This window comes from Poecilia mexicana, unplaced genomic scaffold (assembly GCF_051168715.1).
Source record: "Poecilia mexicana isolate PSO_F unplaced genomic scaffold, ASM5116871v1 scaffold_22, whole genome shotgun sequence".
Taxonomy (NCBI): domain Eukaryota; kingdom Metazoa; phylum Chordata; class Actinopteri; order Cyprinodontiformes; family Poeciliidae; genus Poecilia; species Poecilia mexicana.
The window spans coordinates 24,470,957-24,481,558 of record NW_028263391.1 but is presented as its reverse complement, the minus strand read 5'-3'; positions in this window follow the sequence as shown (position 1 = coordinate 24,481,558).

Sequence of the window (10,602 nt, the reverse complement as noted above, 5' to 3'; positions counted from 1 at the left end):
TCATATTTGGTATGCATCATTTCTATAACAACTGAAGTTAACATAATTACTTGACTGAGCTATAAAATGGGATTATGTGTCTGGAAATCACGGCGCACTGCCCCTTTAAGAGTCTCCCCTCCTCATCCTCCCTCTCTCCCTGGGGAGGTTTGGCCTTTTTCGCCCCCCTCTGATAGCTTTTATGTCTGCTGAGGTCAGGGCAAGGTCAACCAACTTCAAATGAAGATCAGTGCAAAACACAGACGTCTAAGCAGCAGTTTTAGTTTTTCTCTTTTTAGAAAACATTCATGCTTTGCTGTGAGAACCACGGCGCTCAGATGGAGGGATTGTCCCTGGAAAGGCTGTTTGATCTGCGCTATGATAGCGGAGGAATTCGTGGCGGTGCCATGCTGTCTGCTGCGTCCCCTCTCCTCACCTGGTGAGGCTGTGATTAAATATCATTTCCCCCCAGGCCGCAGGTAGAGCCCTGAGCCGCTTCCCTTTGCTGCGGGACGACAAGCAGTCGCTCAACTCCCTGTTGAAAGTTTGTGGCACGCTAATGAGAAATCTGTCAGCGGCGGCGCGCTACAGGGAACTCGATGGAAAACAGAGAAATATAGATTATATGGTGCAGATTGTTGCTGAATTCCTCCTGAAACAGCCACACCTAAAGCTCTGCAGACACAAAATCCTGATCTGCCTGTAACAATACTTGAGTCGGTACCAGAGATCCGCCGCCAACCGGCTCTAAAACAGAGCAGCGCCTCAACACGTTTCTGCTGTTAGAGTTTTAAAAATTATAGTCATTCAGTTTCCGTCTCGTCCTCTTAAACACTTGCTACCATTTCTTCTCTTCTGTACCATTTTATTTAAATTTAGTTTGTGCAGATACTTGACTACTTTTAAAATCTGACTACTGAGGATCTGTTCCCTCCTGGTGGTCCAGTTGGCCCGGTTCTACTGGAACCAGAACTTCATCATATGCTTCACCTCCAGCTGCTGTGGTTCTGAGTCATACCAACCTGTTCCCCTCCTGGCCTGTGGGGGCGCTGCACCAAGAACCACTGAAGAAAGCGACACATAAACCTCTGAAGACGCTGAGTTTAAAATTTTTATAAAAATGGAGGCGTCAGATTTTAGTGTTGGAGGATTTCTCTTTAGTCTTTGGCTGACGACCAGGAGCCATTTCTGCTGCTAGCGCTAGGCTAGCATGTTAGCTTTGGTTGTATTTACCCAGAATGCCCTGTGCTGTAGTCCACTTCCTGCTTTTGGAGCGGTCTCTAAATCCCTTTGGTGAGATTTAGGATCTATAACTGAACAGCTTTTCTTCCTCCTCCTCCTCATCATCATCATCATCATCATTAACATTCTTGTGTTTCCTCAAGATCCAAACTAACCAAACTAACAGTTTTTCATGCTCAGCCTCGTTTAGCTCTTAATATTTGTGCTTTTTTGTTTGTTTGTTTCCAGTTGGATTTTTATTAAACCGCTGGTGTCCACACACCATATATATATATATATATATATATATATATATATATATATATATATATATATATATATATATATATATATATATATATGTGTGTGTATGTGTATATGTGTGTGTAATCTCCAGCAGACATCTCTTGGCTTATAAATCAACTTTACGGCTTCAGAGCTCTGTTTTTTTCTGTAATTTGTGTGAGTGAGGGCTTTAAAACATAATGCCTGGCAGCCTGAAGGCGCCATAAATCAGGCGCGCCGTGTTTAAATGGCTCGGAGCAGAACATCCCTTTCTGTGCAGACGAGGCGGACCCGACCCGGGTTACGGCGGCGCGTCTCCGCAGGTCGACGTCTGGCCCGACTGCTCTCTAATCAGCCTGATGCTGTTCTTACAAGGCTGACGGCTTCGGCAGCAGAGTTAGCTAGTTAACCAGAGTTAGCTAGCACACCTCGACTCTCCACTTCTTATAGTCAGTCTTAATATAATGGCTTTCTATGATTTTTCCTCCCTGTTTTTCTTCTTAGCCTCTGTGATTTTTGCCAAATTATTTACAATATTTTCCTCTGCTCCACCTACAATGCAGGCAACTCAAATCCATAGATTAGGAGAATACACACAGGATTTAAAGGGTACTGTGCATCATCATTAGCAATGAAACATAACAGATTTGACATGTGTGTAATTAAATGGATCTACAACCCATTACGGGGTTATAGAGATTTTTTTGTAGCTACTGATATTTAGAAGCAGATTCTTGTTTGTAATGGAGAAACAAGTAAAAAGGTGAAAGAAAATCTGGGGAGTGACGACGTCACGTTTCAAACGTTGAGCTCAGGAATCAGCTCAAGTCATGATTAACAAAACTTTCTTTAGAGTCTGGAGAAATTTAGCTGTAGTTGGGATACCAAGCAAACCGGCAAGCTACATATTTAGTTTTAGACTATTTAGCTCTAAGCTAAATATTTAGCTTTTGGCTAAACAGTTAAGCTAAATAATTTATTCAAAGCTAAATATTTACTGATTACCTAAATAAGTTAATATTTACTTATCGAAATACTCAGCTGTTAAATATTTAACTTAGCTTTAAGCTAAGTATGTAGCTCAAAGCTAAATATTGGCGCTAAATAGTTCCAGTGTTTAAATTAGTTCTAATCTAAATATCTATATTAGAACTAAATATGTAGCTTGCTAGCTAAGTATTACAGATCAAACTAAATGTTTAGCTTCAAAGTAAATATTTAGTTTGAGCTAAATATTTTATATTTAATTAAACATTTAGGCTAAAGTTAAACATTTAGTTTAAATACTGACATAAAGCTAAATATTTAGTTTGCTACTTAAATGTTTAGTTTGAAACTATGACATTTATAAGTGAATAAATAATACGGTAAAATTTACTTTGAAAGTTTAATCCTATTTTTTCCTTTTATAACAGACCAAGTTATTATTAATTTTTGGCAGCGCCTCTCTCCAAGTGGCGGCCGTTGTGCGTGTGCAGGCGGCGCTTCATTCCTGTACAGCTTGTATCGGTGAACTGAAGTGTCCCAGTCGGCGCCCTCTGCTACTTACCTAATTAGCTCTAGGAGCCCCTGCATTATTAACAGACCCCCTAAATCATTCAGAGGGACCCTCGTGTGTGTGTGTGTGCGTGTGTGTGTGTGTGTGTGTGTGTGTGTGTGTTGTAAGGATCACTGCGATAATGTCCTCCCCTATTCACGACATGTCAGACGTAATTATTCACCCTGGGAAGACACCAGAACAGAAGTAATGGCACCCATCTTGAGCCCAACCCCCCACTGACTGACTGGCAGGGAGGGAAGATGGCCGAAATGTCTGAGGTCACCAGCGAACGCAGAGAAATCACCAGGAATGGACAGATAATGTTTGTTTTGTTGTGTGCGTAAATCTCATCAGCACCAGCAGCGGTGCCATTTTCAGGCCTCATTTGCTTATATTACATGTAAATAAATGGCTTTGGAGGCGTGTTGCTGTGAGCGTGTAGCTACTTTTACTGCCGGGTGACTCACGATTCCACTGAATGAAAAATCTAATTTGGGGGAACAAAACGTGGGTGAATCATGTTCGGTTAGCAGCTGGAAATGGTTTGCTCTTTTTTATGTCAGTGAGACTCAGAAGTCAACACACATCACTTCCTCCTAGGCAGCCAATAACGGCCAGGCAGGGTGGCAATTCTGTTCTGCCTGGGATAATATTTGGCTACGCTAGCGACCAGCAGGACACATTACGTTTACTGGAAAGAGTCGGTTTCCTGAAGGTCCAAAGTACTTCCTGAATGTTACTTCCTTACCTGCTTTTGCTGCTGGCAATGAAGTTGCAGCATGGATATTTTGTGAAGATTTAATGACCTTAAAGAAGTCTCTTCAGAGAATTTCACATAAATCACTAATCATGAATATTAATTCTGATAACACTAAAGTAGCTTTAGCTACAAGGAATTTAGCTAAAGCTAACACAAAACGCTAAATCAATATGGGATATAGCAAAAGCTAACACTAAAGCATTACACCAACATAGACTTACCAAAAGCTAATGCTAAAGTGCATGTAAATTAGCAGAAAACAGAGCTATGCTTTTGCAGGTCCAGTATACCTGCAGGGATTTTAGCTAAAGCTAACGCTAAAGAGTTACAACCATGTTGAATTTTGCTAAAGTTAACGCAAAGGATTAAATCAACATGGCTATACCAAAAGCTAATGCTAAACCATGATGCCTACAAGGAATGTAGCAAAAGCTAATGCTAAAGCGCTACTGCAACATGTAATTTAGGAAAAGCCAGAGCTATACTTTTGCTGGTCAAGCACCAACATGAACATTAGCAAACGTTTGAGCTAAACCTTTGCTTGTCTAACATTGACATTAGCAAAAGCTAATGCTAAAGCACAATACCAACATCAAATTTAGCAAAAACACTAATTTACAACAGCATGGACTTTAGCAAATGTTAGAGCTATACTTTCACTGGTCCAGTATGTCAACATGGAATTTAGCTGAAGCTAATGCTAAAGCGGTAAATTCAATCATGTTATATCCACCATCTGTCAATGAGAAAATATGTTTCAACATGAAATGTCGCCGTTTAAGACTTCAGTGAAGGTGAAATGACAGAGAACATGCATCCTGTGCTTTTAGCTCACTTAGCTCAAGCTACTTTGTTGCAGAGCTTTTCTCTGTTTTCAGTTTTTACAGGGAACAAAGTGGATTACAGACTTTTTATTGCAAGATGGGAAGAGAAATGTAATGGGAAAAAGAATTAGACCAGATAAAACTCAGGCACGTCGTTAATCTGCCCTGCCCCTCCTCTCTCTGTTTCAATTAAGAAAATGACTTTTTAGTTCAATTAACAATAATTCACGCTTAACTGAATAAAGTTTATTACACAATCAGGGCAGCAGCAGCGTAATGGAGGGGGACAGGAATGCCCCTCGCTGCAGAGCGCCGGCGTTCGGTCTGAGCGTTGATGACATCACGCAGTCAGATGGAGGAACCGTCATGCTGCGGCGCAGAAAAGTAAACGCTAGCAGTCAGAAAGCTTCCATATTAGGTAAAACTGAGAAACTGCTGTGTCAGCAGAACAAAACTTAATTCAAATTGTCTGGTTTAGGTTTTATATGACCAAATTAAGGTTTCGACTTGTAAACTAAGAAAAGTAAAAAATAAACGGCAACAATTTTGGCTAATTAGCCGGTTATAAGAAGACAAGTGGGATTAATTTTTAAAAGTTTAAATGTTTTCACCATGTTTATTCATTTATATAGTTTAAAACTAAATATTTAGCCTCAAACTAGATAAATAAGTCAAAAAATATTTAGCTATATATTTAGTTTCTAAACTAAATATTTAGCTTTCTGACCAAATACTATCTTGGAACTCAGTGTTTAGTTTGCTGAATAACTAAATAGACTCAACCAATATTTAGCTGCCTAACTTAAGAAGCTAACCAAACAGCTGCTTATTTAGTTAGCTTCCTAACTATAAAACTTGCTAAATATTTAGTTAGACTCCGGATCAAACTAGATGTTTAACTCACTAAATATTGAGATACACATTTAGTTTATAAATTAAATCTTTAGCTTTCTGACTAAATATTAGCTTGGAGCTAAATGTTTAGTTTGCACCCTAACTAAATGGCCTCAAATTCAATTTTTAGTTATATAACTAAATTTGAAAGCTAACTAAACTGCTGCATGTTTGAAAATATGATTTGGATTTTTTTTTCGGTCTTATAAAAGGCTAAATAACCCAAATAGTATATTTTTCTGTGTATGCAGAGCATTGTTTTTCTCCTATCAGTCACTCATTCCTTCATTTTCTAAGGAAACTCGTTAGCTCGCCTGGAGCTAACGAGGACGGAAACATTCCCAGGTTCCCACCAGGTTCTGCTCTCTGTTTTGCGTCAGATTTGATCCGTATTTCTCCGTGTTTCTGCTCTTTCCTGCTTCCCGTCTGACTCCAAATATCTGCACAGACCAGAGACGACTCGGCAACTCGAGGCTCGGGTGAGAGAGGAACGAGTCCGGTGGTTGTCTGAGACGAGTTTCTGAATTTGACCCGTTAAAAGTGAGAGGAATGCAGCGGTATGAGTCCAATAGCGAGTAATGGAGATGGATGAGTGGTTGTATTATTTTCTGGTCGCACGCTGTGACCCCCGATGCATCCGGCCACTGGAGGCCATGTTGGCAAGGGCAACAAATGATGATTAAGGACAGAGGAATGATGGGAAAATGTGGATTAATGACGCCAAGATGGAAATAATAGCTGTGATATCCCAAAACTTTAGAGCAGCGGATGGAGAATAAGCTTCGGATCCACTGGAGTGTAAACGCTCGCTTCGCCTTCAAGGTGATTTTAGGAACGAAGGAGGAAAAATCAGCTGACTTTCATAACTTTAGCATCGGGGACGTCTATGCCAGCTGCTGGTTGTTGTGTGAAAAATGTGGCAAAATTGTTAGAATAACAAAGAAGATTCTGATTTAGGAGGAAAATCCTTGAGTTTAAAATCATTTTGTGACTTTAGGAAAGTCAGAAAACATCATTTTGCCTCTAAAATAACTAATTTCCCTCATAGTTGTGAAAATCCAGAATCAGAAAAACATCCTAACCAAAAAGTAGTCTTGGTTTTGGACTATGAAAATTTTAAAAACTTAATTAGCGAGCTAAATATTTAGTTTGAAGTTAAATAATCAGTTATCAAGCCAAATATTTAGTTAGCAAGTTAAATATCTATCTACATCGGTTGGCCATTGGGAAAATGTCATGTTATGAAACAAGCTGCTGTATCTTACTGAAAAGTCAATTGTTAGTTGGTTTTGTTTTATTTCAAGTGTAGTAAGATATTTTCTCTAGAAACCAGACCCTGACACTCGGTAAGACTGTTTTGCAGTGCATCATGAAAAGCTTCACCTTCCTCTCCTGCCGCGTCCTGCTCAGCTGCGTACATCTGCGTCTGTTTACCAGCCTGTCTGTTTCTGCTCCGGTCTCAGCTGATGAGAGCAGCGCCCAGCTGCTCCTCTGCCGTTCCCCGCTGCTCGGGTTGCGCTGCTCCTGCAGGAGCGTGAGCAGCGCTGGTGTGTGGAGCCAGCAGCGGTGCTGCGCTGCCGAATCAAAGACCGCACTGCTGCAAGAACACGACGACGAGAGTCAGAGGGAAAAAGATTTAATGACCATCCAGACTGAAACGCTGTTTGGGAAAACAAAGTTTCTCCACTGGTTTTGCGAATGCTCGTTAGTTTTTATGAGAGATTTGTAATTAAGAGGAAAATATTTCACTCCTCGTCTCGATCTGTTGTTTTTATGATTCTAAAAAACTTCAATTACTTGTTTCAAACATTTTCTATATATATTTAGAAGAATAATCAAGTTACAGATATTCAAGGTTTTTATTGCGATACATATGGTGCAGCATTAGAGCCAAAATTACACAAAAATTCACATTTTGTACATTTTTGTACTTCCATTCGAATTTCTACTGCTTCTATAAACAGCCAAGTCGCTTAAAAAGCTACCCAGGTGGTTTTCTACAATAAGTTAATGCTTTTAGTGTCTGGAAAATGAGCTATTTCAAAAACCTCCTGAATGTAACTTCAAAATCAGCAAGCGCTGCCTCGTTACCCAGCAACCCCAGCAAAGTTCCAACCGTTACCCAGCAACCCCAGCAAAGTTCCAACCGTTACCCAGCAACCCCAGCAAAGTTCCAACCGTTACCCAGCAACCCCAGCAAAGTTCCAACCGTTACCCAGCAACCCCAGCAAAGTTCCAACCGTTACCCAGCAACCCCAGCAAAGTTCCAACTGTTACCCAGATCAATATCTGTATTTTTGAGCTCTTGTGTACCTCCCTTAACATAGCGATGCCCTGGGCAAAGAGCCGTGGCTTCCACATGAGAAACAGTTCTTTCAACCTCAATGTATCTCTTTTACAATCAGCTTTGGAATCTGTTCTTGTGTCGTACATAAAAGTTAAAGTTTTAAAACGGTAGCTTTAACTTAGCTGCTAGTTTTCTACAGCGTAACGACATGGTTCAGAGAATATTTAAATGTGGCACGGCTCAAATTCTGTTTTTTTTTCTGAGAGCAGAAAGTGTTTAGTTACAGGCCATGCAGAGAAAGGTGAAGAAAGTGAGGATTACTAGCAAACCGTGTCTTCGGGGAGGATGGGATATCAGTGAGAACATGACGTCACCTGGACAGGTTTTGTTTCTGGAGTTACGTTAAAGGTAGGATTGCCACCCTAAAGTTGTTGTATTCCTTTTTAGTGCAGAACAACCAGTCTGTTTTTAGCTTTAAAAATGTCTTATTAGGTGCCATATGTGAATTTGTGGCAACAAATTATTGAAATGTTTCTTCCATTTCAGGAAATGAAGGTCAGATGAAACCAAACGTACATAATTTTGCAGAATGTTTCATTGGCTTGTCATAAATTTCCAGTAAAGCTGTTTTCCTCCTTCAGTCCGGTCGACCTGGTTCTGTTGGAACCAGAACTCCATCATCTGCTCCACCTCCAGCTGCTATGGTTCTCTTTCTCTCCAACCTGTTCCCCTCCTGGCCTGTGGGGGCGCTGCACCAAGAACCACTGAAGGAAACGACACAAAAACCTCTGCAGACACTGAGAGCAACTTCCTTCTTCAAGATGGAGGTGTCAGATTTTAGTGTTGGAGGATTTCTCTTTAGTCTTTGGCTAAAGACCAGGAGTCATTTCTGGTGCTAGGCTAACATGTTTGTTTTAGTTGTATTTACCCAGAATGCCCTGTGTTGTTGTCTACTTCCTGCTTGTGGAGCAACTTCCGGTCCGCTTGGTGTTCACGTATGTGTTGAACTCTGATGCGGACCAAACAGTGAACTCTCGTCCGCCTACAAACCGGAAACCAAAAACCAGCAGTTCCTGATCCAAAAGCAGCAGCTGGACTGCAACGCAGGGCATTCTGGGAAAATACAACCAAAACAAACGTGCTAGCGGGAGAAACGGCCAAAGAGAAATCCTCCAACTACTAAAATCTGACACCTCCGTGTGTTTGCATTTAGTGAAGAAGGAAGTTGCGCTCAGTGTCTTCAGAGGTTTTTGTGTCGTTTCCGCCAGTGTTTCTTGGTGCAGCGCCCCCACAGGCCAGGAGGGGAACAGGTTGGCTTCACTCAGAGAACCACAGCAGCTGGAAATAAAACAAATGTTGCCGTTTTGTTCCCAAATCAAACCGAGTCTACTGGACCATCAGGTGTGAGAACATCCTAATGGACAGTAGAGTTTGTTGTTGTATTGTGTTAAAATCTGAAAAGTTTGATTCTTTTGAGCATTTCTGCAAAGAGTTGTTTAACTAATATCCTCCAAAAGCTCCCAGGGCTTCGTGAGAATTTTCCAAGCATTCTGTCTTGTGAAATATTCCTTTGGTTACACATTTGCAATTAGAAAATGTAAATCAGACAGGTGCTGCTGGCATCGATCAGAGTCTGTATTTGTTTTACCTAAAGGCATGTCAGATCCTCCCTTTGTAATAATGCGCACGCTCGCATGTTCACACAACAAGGTCACTCCTCGCCTAGCGGTCTCCCTGCATCCGGAGAGGAGCAAACTTTCCTCCCTCAGAGGATGGAGGACAGACTAGCCTTGTTTCTGACGGACATATGTTCGCTGTGTGAGAGAGAAGAAGTGGGATCAACACTCTCTGCGCATAAGGAGAGGTACAGCTGCTAGATAGCATTTCTTAGTTTGTGTGTGAATTGAGGGGAAGAGCGTGTGTCGGGGCGGACGCACGCAAAGCCAGGCGAGCGACTTCACACGGGTGTAGTAGTAATGACGCGTGCCAGTGTGGAGAGGGTGGAAGTTGAGTGTCAAACCGATGAGGAGGAAGGAGGAATCTGTACCATTTGGTTTCCAGTATGTCACTTTTCCGCTGCATTTTAATCACCTTCCTGAACGCCAAACACTCAGACTCAGGGATAAATCCTTGTTTACCAAAACTGACCAAGATGACAAATGTGGAATTTTAATAATTGGACCGCAGACAAGCAACTTTTAGAAGACAGTTTTTAATATTCAGATGCCCTCCCACTCACAAAGGCACACGCTGACTACATTTACCAACACACACACACATTCAGTGTTTTATGCCACTGGCAACTGCCTTATTCCCACCAGCTGTCTCAGTGCATAAAACCCAGGCTTGTTGTTAAGTCTGGGGCTTAAAAGCGCTGCCAAAAAGAACGCCAGGCAGGAACAACGGCGTTAATTCTGTTATTTGAGCCGCCGCTCCGTCTCAGCAGTTAAAAGCGCTTAAAACTAGCAGCCGGTGTCAACAAGGTAATAAAAGGAGGCACTTGGGATGCGGATGGTTGTGCTTGACTCATACATATCAGCGGGATAACCGTCTTATTTGAAACAGTAGAGATGGGAGCAAAGGGAAGACGGATCAATGGCGGATAATCTGCTGAATAACATGGACGCTGGCGGTAGTTTCATGGAGTTTTGTGCCGTTTAGCAGCTAAATATTCATTCCTCTTGGGAAACTTCAATTAGACAAACCAGCACAGAGTAGGGCTAAAACGATTAATCAGATTCATTTTGATTAATTGATTATTGAAATCAACTAATTTAGTATTCGATTAATTGTGTGACAAGACAGCAAATTT